This window comes from Martes martes, assembly GCF_963455335.1.
Source record: "Martes martes genome assembly, chromosome: 3".
NCBI lineage: Eukaryota > Metazoa > Chordata > Mammalia > Carnivora > Mustelidae > Martes > Martes martes.
Window position 1 is genome coordinate 99,506,024 of NC_137890.1, and position 14,049 is coordinate 99,520,072.

Below are 14,049 nucleotides of genomic sequence, written 5' to 3' on the forward strand. Positions count from 1 at the left end.
CTCTTCAACACTAATAAATCCTAGGAAAAGAGAAAATTTTAAACTCCAAACTTTTTTTTTTAATTTTGAGCATTTTCAACACATCTACAAGTTTCAGCCAAAAAATGCAAGGAGGACCCAAACACCGGCCAGAAAGGGTGTTTGAATGGGTGCTTAGTAGCCGTGCCGTATTATTAAGTAGCACGCTTTCTTCTAATGCAAGTGGTCATGTAAATAAGTCTTTGTATGACTTCTCTCCAGGTTCTTAAACATCTTTTAGCTACGTGTGTTATTGGCACCAGGAACTTAAACCACAGATGGGAGAACAGATCTCTTTATTTGCACATCCTTCTCTTCATCTGTACGGCTGAAACAAGCTAAAAAAAACAAGCCTGTTGCCAAAGCCACATCAATTACACGTAGGTTATACATTCTAAGTCTATCCCGTGGCTTTCTCAAGGCAGTCAAAAATGACTATGTTGGCTATTTATTCACAACTACTGGGTACCTTTGGCTGTGGCATTAAGATGACCTTCTGGAAGAGTAAATTCAATTTGATGGCTTTGGAATGCATGAGAATACTCAGCCTTTGAATTCCAAGTGGATTTAAGCTTTCTGAGACTTGAAAAGTGTAGAGAAGAATGTAAATTTGTTTTCCAGTCCTCTGTGCTTTCTTTGATATAAAGGAAGATCTGGATATTGGGGGTCTGGAGCACTGCCACACACAGAATGAATATGTGAAAATCATAGGGAATTAACATGACACAAAATTAAAGGGAAAAACCAGACCATGAATTTCCTTTGTAAAGATGAAGGACAAGTTACTTAAACCAATATAAAAGATGTGCCACCTTAGGCAGGGTTGGTATCTGGTGAACAAACACTCTCCATCTAACACTAGCGTCACATAAAATACTGTGCTGCGATGTGATTTAAGGATATAAACTGGAAAAGGTGAGAAATGTGTGTCAAATGCCCACGTAGACCACGAAGTCATAGAAATACTTTGTGAATTTATTTACATATCCAGCTGGTAAAATCCCCGAGAGGGGAAAGTTTGCTGTAAGTTGTGTTTCTTCCTGTCAATGCTGAAACATTCTGAAACAACTTCTAAGGCTGACGATGGCTCTTGGTCTAGAATTTTGGGATACATTATGCAACTTTCTGAACACATCACGATTTTACAAATGTTAATAATGATCTCTATTCTCTTATCCCTCAGGACTGAAAAATCTTGAGATCCTCACATAACTCCTTCATGTCATGCTATGTTACTATGCTTGTCCTGTAAAACAGTGCCCAGACTTGCAGGCAGTGTTTACTGTGATACGGAAGAGTAGACTCATGAGGCCAGTATGGTTTAACAGCCAGCACTTGTCTGAATTGGTCAGCTGATCCAGGAACAGAGTTGGATCCCAGACTCCTATATCCTATTTTGGGAGTTGTCACTTTAGATCAAAGTCCTTGATGATGAGCATACACACGGATCCCTCCCAACTCCCCACAAAGCAATGACTACCCCTTGACTACTTTCCTATCCATATGTCATCTTGTCCTATTTACTTTGATATTTTTCTAACTTAAACAACAAGACAAAATACAACATTGTACTCTCATTAACAAAACTTCCTAGAGTACCATAAAAATGTTGAATCACAATGGTTCCAGCCTGATCTATGATCACCATTTTTCTATGTGAAGAAATGTCAATTTATCTCTCTGCCTTGTTTCCTCCTATCCTTGCTCATTCTCTATCCATGACAAAATTACTCTATTCTCAACTTTTTCCTCCCAATCTAATTATCATTTAGCTATCTGTTTGCACCTTCTTTTCAAATACTTTGGGCTGGTGTTTATGAAAGGCATGTTAAAGATCTAAACAAATGATGTTTACTGATTCTCCTCTGTTCACAGACTTACAACATTCTCAGATTACATTCCCAAATTAGTAAATCATTATTTCCCCTTAGAGAAAGTACAGCATGTCTGTCCCCAAAGGTTATCCTTGTATCTATTCAATGATCTATCTTCTCTCATGCATCCACTCCATCTCTATCTGTCCTGCCAAAAGGAGTGAAAAGTTAAACAATTATCTGGTGAATCTGATAGACATAAATAGCTATTACGAGTAATTTTGTCTCTCTAAAGCTTTTCTACTCCATATCAGGCTTTCTGGATCATATGGACTACTGCCTCTTCTCTCCATTTCACCTGCCTGGATAACATCAGCTTTGATAAAGCACCTGAGGGAAAGGGGGAAAGAAAATAAATTGGGGGTAAGGTGCTGCAGGAAGAGATTCAAAACACCCTGATTTGGCAAGAAGTGTATAAAAACAGAGAAGCATGGGGAGCTTCAGATGTGTCAATTTAGGAACAGATAAAAATTTATTAGGGATGTTTATAATACATCATACATATTATTACCCTAACTTTTTTATATTAAATTTTTACATGCTCTAAAATTACAAATTATTTTATTTTGTGCATGTTACTGTAGTAATAGATATTTAATGAAAGCCTACAGAAAGATAAAAATTTAAAGTTCATAGGTGTTTTTCTCCATTTCTCTCTATATTTAATCATTCTCAATGATTTTTTAAATTACATGCAGAAAGGAAGAAAGCCCAAGTCTTCATATTCCTAAACTTTTTTTTTTTTTCTTAATTTTAATAGTCACTCTAACATGCCTTACTTGCTTGGTTCAGAATTTTAATTATTATTAGGTAATCTATTTTAAGTGAATATCTAAGGATCATTTATTTTTCTTTTATGGGACTGCAGTTGAAATGTGAGTGAAGAGGAGGCTGAAGTTGATGTGAGCCTATCTTTCCAATTCAGCTGCTACTCTCCATTCACCAATATTCCATGGTTGTCTTTACAGGAAGATAATAAAGAAGTAATGAAATCCAACAGAGCAGTGGATATGGTTATAGGTAAAAATACAGAGAGATTTTTGCTTCTGTCCATTAAGGATTAACAGCAACAGGAATATACCTATGCTGTTGAGCACTGTTTTCAGGTATTAGACAGTAGGCAGCATAGGACTTGACCTCAGGATCATGGGAAACAAATGAGATGAGCCCTACAATTTCGCCAGCCACCCTTCTGATGGCAGTTCCTAGACTGCAACACAGAGAAGGAACACAGAGCCTGCAGAGCCTATTGAATTGAAGAGATAAATACATGCATGTGTGTTTGTGGGGTGGGGTAGGACAGGTATTAAGGTTGCTAGAATTTGCAGGGCTGTATACTGGAAAGAAAAGATAATAGCAGAGGTGTACTTATGGTTTTTGGCTATATACTAATCTGAACATGCATGGGGTAAAATTAATGGTGTCTGAGAAATAATTACTATGAAGGACTAAGTTAAATAATTTCTTGAGGTCACATAGGCTAAAAATAGTTTGTTTCTACCATTCAGGGAGGCTAGGCTTTCTAAAACATGAACTATAAGGTAGAGTTCTAAGAAAGGTCAAACCTCAGTAAGGAGGTTAAGTTATACCTAGAATAAAGGCTTCCCTGGACTTGTCAGAACAAAACTTAAAAGTAAGCTTTGACAAATAAAACTAATCTGTATATACTTTAAAAGCACCCCAGAACAAAGTTTAAAAATTTTTATAGGAATACTGAAATCCAGCACTCAACAACATAAAATTTATAATCTCTGTTCAAAAAGAACTAGGCATGCAAAAATCAGGAAAATATGATCCATCTTCAGGAGAAAAACCAGTCAATAGAAACAGAAGAAGAAATGAGAGATAATAAAATTATAAAAAAGAACCTTAAAATACTGTAGATAGGAGGCTCAGTCTGAGCCTTTGGCTCAGGTCATGATCTCAGGGTCCTGGGACTGAGTCCCATGTCGGGCTCCCTGCTCAGCAGGGAGTCTGCCTCTCCCTCTCCATCTGCTTCTCCCCCAGTTCATGTTCTCTCTCAATCTCGCTCTCTCTCTCAAATAAACAAAATCTTTAAAAAAAATACTGTAGATATTATAAATATGTACAAAGATAGAAAATAAAATTGAAACTCCATTAAGAAATATTAGAATAATAAAAATACCCAACTTAAAATTATAGACAGAAAAAAAACCTATTTAAATAGAAAAAGTACACTACATAGGAGTAAGAACAGATTAGCAGTGATATCAGATAACAGGTCAGCAGAGATGTCAGATATAGCAGGAAAAAATAGTGAATCTGAAGACATAAGGATATAAATGATCCAAAATAAAGTATATAGAGAAAAAAGACTTAAAGGAATAAACAGAGCATTAGTGACCTTGGAATCAATATGAAATAGTATGTGTAACTGGAGCTTCCAGAATGAAAAAAAGAGAAGAAAAATTACATGACAGAATAACCAAAAATGTACCATATTTTATAAAAACCATAACCCCAATTCTAAGAGAATCATTGAATTCCAACTAGGACCAACATGGAGAAGACTCACCAAGGCACATCATAATTAAGTTGCTGACCATGAATGATAAAAACAAATCTTAAAAGCAACTGAGAATAAATATACTTTATAGAACAGCAATGATAAAACTGACAGCAGACTTTATGTCAGGCACTACATAATCCAGAAATTAGTAGATAAATATCTTTAAAGTGTTGAGTGGGAAAAAAAAAACAAAACACCTATGAACCTTATAAAATTAATTTCAATTAATCAACTTCTCAATTATTTTAAAAATCAAAGAAAAAAGAAATACTTTTAAAACCAACAAGAGCAGAGGGGTGCATAGGTGGCTCAGTTGGTTAAGTGGCCAACTATTGATCCCAGCTTATGTCATGCTTTCAGCGTCCTGAGACCAAGCTTGGCAACAGGCTTCTCATTCAGTGGGGAGTCTACTTGAGGATTCTGTTTCTCACTCTCTGCCCCTCCTCTGCTCATGCTCTTTTTCTCTCTCAAATAAATAAATAAATCTTAAAAAAAAAAAAAAAGAGCTGAGAGAACTTATTCCCAGAGGAGTTTTAGTGTAAGAAATATTAAGTGTATTTTTGCAGGCAGATAAAAAATGGATATCAGGTAGACATTGGATATAAAGAGTACCAGAAGTGGTAAATATAGGTTGTAATATAAAATATATTTCTATTTTTTAATCTTTTTAAAAGATAAATAACCAAAGCAAAAGCAAGGGCATACTGCAAGCTTTCTAACATATGTAGACATAAAATACAACAATAGCATAAAGGATGGGAGAGGTTATATGAAAGTAATCTGTGATACATTATTTAAGATAGATAATGCTAAAGAGGCAATTAGACTATATTTAACATTAAATCAATCACTAAGGAGTACAGCTAATACTCTGCAAGTGGAGATAAAGGGGAATCATAAAAAATAATTCAAAAGGCAGGGAAAAAAAGGCAAAAATATGAAGTACAGAGGGGACAAGTAGAAAGTTACATATTAAGATGGTAGATTTTAAACCCAACTATTTAGATAATTACACTAAATGTAAATGGCTTAAACATGCCACTTAGTAGTCTGAGTTTGTCAGATTTGAGTAAAAAAAAGCAATTAATCGCTGTCTATGAGAAACCTACTTTATATATATTCATGGATCAGAAGATTCAATATTATTCCATTTTCTCCAAGTTGACTTATAGATTCCAGGCAATCCTAATCAAAACACTACCAGTCTTTCTTACAGACATTGACAAACTGATTCTACAAGTATTTGGGAAGTGCAGATATTTTTTAAAAAGTGAAACAATATCAGGACTGATACTGCCTAAATTGCACTTGGCTATATAATAATTAAGAGAATGTGATATTGGATGAGGATATTGGATGAGGATTTGCATATAGTTTGTGGAAGAGAACAGACATTCCAGAAATAGACTCATACATACATTGTCACTTGTCAAAAATGACAAGGTAATTTAATTTAATTTAACATTTAATAATGTTTGTATAAAAGGTACTAGAAACACTGAATATTCCTAAGGAGAATTATAGACCTCACCCCTTTCTTCACACTGTATACAATAACTAATGCACCGACTTAAACATAAGAACTAAAATTGTAAAAAGTCTACAAGAAAACAGAGATTATCTCTGTGACCTTTGATTAAGTAACAGTTTCTTAAATAGAGCTCAAAAGCAAAAACCATACACAAAAAAAGATACCTCAGATGATTAAAATTAAAAAAAAAAAACAAACCTTCCTCTTCAATGGCACTAAAAGAAAATTAGAAGGCAAACAACAAGCTGTAAGAAAACAACAAATGTATATCTAATAATAATAATAAATATAGGGGTGCCTGGGTGGCTCAGTCATTAAGCATCTGCCTTTGGCTCAGGTCATGATCCCAGGGTCCTGGGATTGAGCCCCACATTGGGCTCCCTGCTTGACGGGAAGCCTGCTTCTCCCTCTCTCTCTGCTGCTCCCTGCTTGTGTTCCCTCTCTTGCTGTGTCTCTCTTTGTCAGATAAATAAGTAACATCTTAAAAAATAATAATAATAAATATAAATGACAATATAACAATATATTATTTATTATGCATTATATAATTAATATAATAGATTAATATATAATATAATAAAAATAATAAAAATAACTCTTATAACTCAATAATAACAAAACAAAAAGTGCAGTACAAAATTGAGCAAAATTTTGAATGCTTGTGTCACCAAAGAAGATATGTAGATATTAGATAAGCATAGGAAAGGATGTTCAATATCATCAGTCATTAGGGGGATGCAAATTAAAATCACAGGGAGATATCACCACACTCCCATAAATATGGCTAAAACTGAAAAGACCCACAATAATAAATGCTGATGAACTCTCTTACATTGGTCATAGGATCACAGAATGGTAAAACTACTTTGGAAAACAGTTTGGTAGTTTCTTGTGAAGTTAAACATACACTCATCATGTGATCCAGCAATAACACCCTTGCCCAAGAGAAAAGAGTACATATGTCCACCTAAAGACTCCACACAAATATTAAGACCAGCTTTGTGCATAATAGCTCAAATTAGAAATGACTAAAATGTTCACTGGCTAGTGAACAGAGAAAGAGATTATGGTATATTTATACAATGAAATACCAATTGGTAACAACAAAAACAAACAAACAAACAAAAACAGAACTTATATAATGTGGATGTTTCTCAAAAGAATTTACACTAATTAAAAGAGGCAAGCTCCAAATACTGTATGAATTGATTCCACTTACATTAAATTCTAGCAAAGGCAAACCTATAGTGATAGAAACAAATCAGTGATTGTCTGGGACTAGTGGTATGAGTGATTTCACATAAAGGAGCATAAAAGAATATTCTGGGGTGATGAAAATGTTCTATATCTTTTTTAAAAAATGTATTTATTTATTTATTTATTTATTTATTTATTTATGTAAGTAAGTAATCACTATAGTCATCATGGGGCTCGAACTCATGACCCTGAGATCAACAGTCGCATGGTTTTCTGACTGAGCCAGCCAGGAATCCAGAAGACGTTCTGTCTTGATTGTGGTAGTGGCTAAATAACTATATACATTAATCAAAACTCATGGAACAGTATACTTAGAAAGAGTATATTTTGTTGTATGTAAATTACACTACAGTATACTAGATTCTAAATATTATATACCCAGCGGGCCAAAAAAGATTTACTGAAATCCAAAAGTGCAATCCTGATGGGATATGGCTGAACAGAGGAAGTGGGCTTTCCCCAGGTATAACCTCGAATTTTCCTTAGAGGAATCTGAACATAATGCTGGGAAGGAAGAGTCTTTAGGAGTCCCCAGGGAGCACCACTGGAGCTATTCCTTAATCCCAGATCAGGCAGCACACAAGGGGCTTTGTTTTCTCCTTCATCCTTTTCAACTATCCCAGCTAGTAGCGACTATTATCCCCATTTAACAGAGGAGGAAAGTAAAGCTCTGAGGAGACAGAGTCACCTGATAGTGCCAGTCTGACTCGAAAGCTCAGGCTCATTAACCTGCCTCCCAGTCGGGGTGGAGATCCCCAGTATCAACGAGCCTGCCAGGGACTCTACAGGCCAGTACTTTTCTAGCTTGGGGAGTGTTGCACAGACCCCTGGATTCTCTGGCTATGTGCCCAACTCTCTTCTGCAAAGAGGGTCTTAAACAGGAACCAGAGCCACCAAATGGACATGCCCTGTGGAAATGCATTTGACCTTCATCATACTTCATCTTTCTGTGTAGCATAACAACATTTGCTGTATGCTTACCACAGGGTAAATGCTCTACTTGCATCAGACCATGATAAAATATGCAGTGGATACACTTTACATACAAGGAAATGGAGATTTAAGAAAGTAAATAAAGTTGCCCTTGGTCATATAGCTACAAGTAGGAGGTCCAAGATTTGGAGAAAAGCCTATACAAACTACAAAGCTTGCAGGGCTGATGGCTACATATTCTCATACTGTCTTCTGTCCTCAGTTTGCCAGCACTCTGAACCAATAAGGATGCTTCGGGTGGGAAGCCACACATTACACAGTAAGGATTATAAAGAGCAGGCTTCAGGGCTGCCTTGATCTAGAGCCTCTGTATCCCCTCCCCTGCAGCTTGGCAGAGCCACACTCTGCATATCCTGTGTGTCAGCTTTGGCGTCATGTCTGTAGGAGCTGTCTCTGTTAGCGCCATATTCACCAGCTGTATGCTCCCGAGATTAGAGGGAAAGAGAGGCTGGCTCTTCGTGTGATTTCTCTTGTATCTGCAACCACTCTGTCCCCTGAAAATTAGCCAGATGAGGTCACAAGCTTATTCCTAGACCAATCCATGCCACTTGGGGACGGCCATTCACTGACTGGCCTAGAGCCTAGCTTCCTGGGCCAATTGCTTGCAGGGAAAATTACCATAAGTGTCCTAATAACATCGTACCCTTGATGTGGAAATGAATATTGGGAAGCCAACCATAATGTCTGCTGTATTTTTTCTTAATCACTATTTCAATTGAATCTTACAGCAACCCTATGCCTCAATGGTAATCTCCCCTTTACAGATGAGAACACAAATAGGCAGCCTGTGTCTTTCAGGAAATACGGACACATAAGGCAGCCAGGATTCAAAGTCATGTCTTCTCACTCCACGTCAACAGCTCTTTCTGCTGCTTGGACAACTACTGTGACCGTACCGCTCTTTCTCTTCAGACTAAATTCCAAGATATTGCTGAGAAGATATTTATCTTCAAGCTTGGAGCTTCTGGTATTTATCATCTTTTTTTTTTTTTTTTCTAATTCGATAACCACCCCATTATGGAATCCAGTAAGCCATTAATAACCAAGTAGGGAGGTACTGTTTTTGTTTTTTTGTTTTTTTCCCCAGGACTTCCTTTCCAATGAGGCTTTATAGGTTATCATTTAAAATAAATACATAGTCTGATAAACCTTAAAACCTATTTAGTGTGATATAAACTTTTTTCTCTTTTCTCTCTTCAACCTCACTTCTAAATAACATCATGTTCAAAAAGACTGTCATTTTCAAATTCTTTTTCCACACCTACCATCAACACACTATCAAACCATACCCCCAGGCCTCTGGCTCTCACCAGCTGTATTCATTCTCTGTAACATATCCAAAGAGAAGGTTCTGGCCTTGGGGCTTTTAATGCAAGAGTGTCATAAACATGGTCTTTTTTTTTTTTTTTTCCTTAAAAAGATGAGAGAAATAAGATGAAAAAAATAAAACAATGACCAAAAAACCCCTCAAATATCTGCTTAGCTACACAGGGCATTGTTTCAACTAGACTTCCAACCAAAATGGAGAAAGAGAACTGGCTGGTGGATGATTGTGGCTTGTGGCATTAGTACCTAGCAGAGCTGCAGATGCTGGTAAAAGGAATCCCTTGTACCTCGGGCCCGTCTTACATCTAGGATGTGATGCCATGAATGTGATCCTTCAATTTTCCTGACAATCATGTGCTGAGTTGGGGAAGGCAGCAGCCAGTATATCCAATTTACAGACAGGGAAACCCAGGCAACGATCTGCTTAATTAATAAGGGCAAAACTATAATGGAAAATTAGGTGTACTGCTTCTGGGTTCAGTGCTGCTTACACTACATTATTTGGATTCCAGAAAAGTTAGGAAAACGGTATGAAAGATATGAAAGCTCAAGATTTAGGTTGGCACCTCTGATTCTGGATTTTAAGTCCGAATCTTACATATTTTTGGCCTTTCTTTGGTGTTCAGGAAAAGTAAACAAGACTTGACAGAAAATCTGATGAGAAGATGCAATCATTTTGACCCAAGGCCAATATATAAAAATTCAAAAGATGTTATCAAGAATATATATTGGCACCATCTAGGGCAACTGTCATAACATGGCCTTCCAACAGACATATGTTATCATTGCACGTTGGGTCATATTGAATGTGCTATTGATTCTTTAGACCACATGTCTCTCTTCCCACAAGCCCAGAGGAAAGAGACGAAAGAGGCATCAAGGAAGACTCGTTTTTCTCAATTTGAGGAATTGGGAGTAAGGGGGGAAGGCCTTTAAAATAAGGAGCCAAGTTAGAGCACAAGGAAAACATCCTAACGGGGAAGCGGCCATGGTGAGGAAGACGAGATGAGGAGGCTGAGCAGAATCATGATGTTGGAGGTCATACTGGGACATCTGGAGCTAAGCTTGGAGATTTTGTTTGTAAACAGAGTTTCTGGAGGAGCAGAAAGAAAAGCTACAACAGTGTTATTGAAGGGGTTACGGAGGAAGACAAAGACAGCTGAAAGAACTTCAGGAGATAAAGGCTGGAAATGTCTCTGGCAAGCTCAAGCAAGTGACAGAACACTTAGTGATACCCAGGCCCTCCCTCTCCCTAGTAGACTAGGAAAGGGTCAGGGGTAGAGGAGAATAAGGTAGCAGTTGAGTGGATCTTTCTGTGGGATCTTGAGGACTGTGGCAGAGTAGAATGTGGTAGAGCGTCAAAGGTTTTTGACAGCTAAATCCACTTAAGTGTGCAGAGGAAAGAGAGGCTTTACTCTGAATGACACAGCTCACCCCATTTGTTTCTGGAGAATCCCTCACAGCTTCTATTCTATATGCCTGCAGAATGTCACCCTACACATGGAGTTTATCATCCTTGTAAATACAGACTCATTAGTGGGGTATGGCTTATTGCGAAGCAAGGCACGTGTCCCACAGCCTGTGTCTGATCCCACTCCTCGACCTCCATCACCCCAGGACAGTTCACTCAGCCTGGCAGAGTTCACAAGCTTGATGCAAAATCTGACTGCATTCAAGGATCCCTGAGCAATTAAGGAAGCAGAAGCGGTACGTGTATGTGACTGCAAGATGTCGCTGTCTCATCCAGAGGTCGGTGAACGAGGAATTTCTTACTCCATGCACAGGAACTGCCCTTCTCTCTGGCAGTTTCATTACGACGCTCTATACAAGTTCCGGTTGTAAGTGAAGACCTAGCACAAATTCAGCACAGCACCCCATCCAGTGTGGAACCCTGACATGTTGGTTCCAGGGGACAAAGGCCATTTAACCCTGTTCCCTGGCAGCCCCGTCTTCTTGCAGAGCAGAGCAATGTGTGAATTGCACAGTGGACTAATTGTCATCCACGACTCTGGTGAGTCAGCACAATTATTTACATGGAAAGCAACTCCCACTGGTTCCAGGAGAAGCATCTCATGATCACCTGAAATCCTCACTTTTGTCCTTAGAGGACCTTTGCTCTAAAGCACAAAATCTCTCTAACAGGGCTCTATTACTGTATAATGAATGGATAGAGCATGTACACGCATGCAGATTTCCAGGGGCCTTGGGCCCTTTGCTCGTGCACAGGCCTCTTGCATCTTTGCTCCTGTTAGGGTGAGGGGACCTCCTCTGCCAAGGGCTTATACCTCCATGGGGAAGCTCACATCTTACAGACATCCGAATGAGTTTTGATTCCAGATTCAGTGGAAGTAAAAATGTCTAGCTTTATTTGCTCCTGTGAAAGTAGACTGCGAGCCCTTCAGTAACTGGGGGACATTAGGCCACCTGCTCTACTGTTTTACATAAATGGTCATGATGTAGGCTCTCTGATATCTGACTCCTGGCATCTGCAGTCTCCCCAGCTCCTACCCTGTTTATAGGCTAAGTTCACCTGTTCATTTTTCCTTGGCTTGGGGTGAAGGGAACTGAAATCTGTAGTCATCTGCACAGATGACAACTGTTCAACTTCCTCTAAGTAGCTGATACTCTAATCATCCTGTTAAAATCTAATTACATGTAATTGTATTAGGTTTCTATAGAGAAACAGAACAGTAGTGTGCGTTGAGTGTGTGTGTGTGTATGTTGTAAGGAATTGGCTCATGCAGTTGTGGATGCTGGCTAGTCCCAAGATCTGCAGGGAGAGTAGACAAGCTGGAGACCCAGGAGAGCTAATGGTTTAGTTCCACTCTAAGTCCTAAGGCCCAAGAACCAGGACAGCTGTCAGTGTGGTTCCAGTGCAGAGATCAGCAGGCCTGCCACCCAGGAAGAGTTATTATTTCAGTCATTTCTAGTCTGAAGGCAGGGAAAAACTGACATCCCAGCTTCAAGGCAGTCAGGCTAGAAGGAGAATTTTCTCTTACTTTCAGTGGGGCCAGTCTTCCCCCCCCCCCCCCCCCGTTTGGGCCTTTGGTGGATGAAGCCCACTGCATTTAGAAGGGCAATCTGCTTTACTCAACCTGCCAATTTACATGTTAATCTTATTCAAAACATCCTCGCAGAAACATCGAGAATATGTTTGATCAAATCTCTGGGCACCCTGTGGCCCAGTGAAGTTGACATACAAAATTAACCATCATAGTTATTCAGGAGCTGTTGTTTGTGGTACACCATAACAATTAAAAAGCCAAAATATGTGTTTGTGGGGGAGAGGGGGCATTTTCTAATCGTGCAAATAAACAATTTGTGTAAATAAAACAATTGTGCAAATAAAAAATTTCTAAGGTGCAAATAAACACCTGCAATATGGCCTATTTAAGATGAGCTTAATGGAAGCTATTCTGCTAATACCCCCATACCCCACCCTGAAGCTTTGAGAGACATCACTTTTTATTTAGGAAAGAAATCATTGTTTTAAAACTGCTTTCCCAACATTTTACTGATGTAGACTTCTCAAGCCTTATGGAAACAGAGAATAATTCTAAGACCTCTTCTCAGGTGATGTAAATGAGGCACATGGGGGAAGAAATAGCTTGTTTCGCATCATAATATTTGGAAAATGAATGTGTCTGGATTTTAAGAATGCAGGATTGCAAATCCCATCCCCTTTTAAAGGGAGTATAGTGGAGCTTTCGTATGTAAAAAATGATGGTTATCTTGGTGATTAAAGAGATGGCTAAAAAGCAGGTCGAAAGGGGGGCACGGATTGCATGGAGTACTGGGTGTTATACGCAAACAATGAATCTTGGAACACTACATCAAAAACTAATGATGTTCTGTATGGTGACTGACATAACCTAATAAAAATAATAATTAAAAAATAAAAATTAAAAAGCAGGTAGAAAGCAAAAGATTTAGGGGATATTACTTTTAAAGGGGGATCTTCAATAGCTGCTCCTTCAACAAGGTAGCTCACTTTTCAAGACCCCTGGTCCTGGCGTGGGGGTATCAGGAGATTCCCTGGTATCTGCCCAGCATGTTGGCAGTTGCTGGCCCATCCACCTTCTGGAGACTTACTATTTGAGTGTGCCCCCCTGAACTTCCAATCTGCCAGTAGCTGCATCTCTTTGCCTCAAGGTAACAGCCCCAGAACCAGCCCTTGACTCATCAGTGATGGGAAGTGGTGATGAATATCCAGCTCCCTCACTCCTCAAGTGGGGAAACTCTGAGACTTGGGTGCTTCACCCTAGAGTTTTTCTGAGGTTAAACTTCTGTCACCCACAGTGGTAACCAGGTAACCAGCATGTGTGTGTGTGACCTGTGTAGTGTGACTTGGGCCCTTCGGTCACCATCTTGAAATGCTTAATAACTTTTAGACAAGAGGCCCTGCATTTTATTTTGCACTGGGCTATGAGAATTCTGTGGCCAGCCCTGGTGGTAGCTGGCATGAGGACCCACTTTTCATAGGCTGGTCTACCACTTCTATTGGACTTCTCCTATTAGCT

At 38.7% G+C, this 14,049-nt stretch overlaps 1 protein-coding gene across 1 annotated transcript in view; it reads right to left on the minus strand.

The window, feature by feature from the left end:
* Positions 1–14,049, minus strand: part of NCKAP5 (NCK associated protein 5) — an 894,518-nt gene that overhangs the window by 64,794 nt on the left and 815,675 nt on the right. The gene's annotated exons all lie outside the window — the stretch shown is intronic.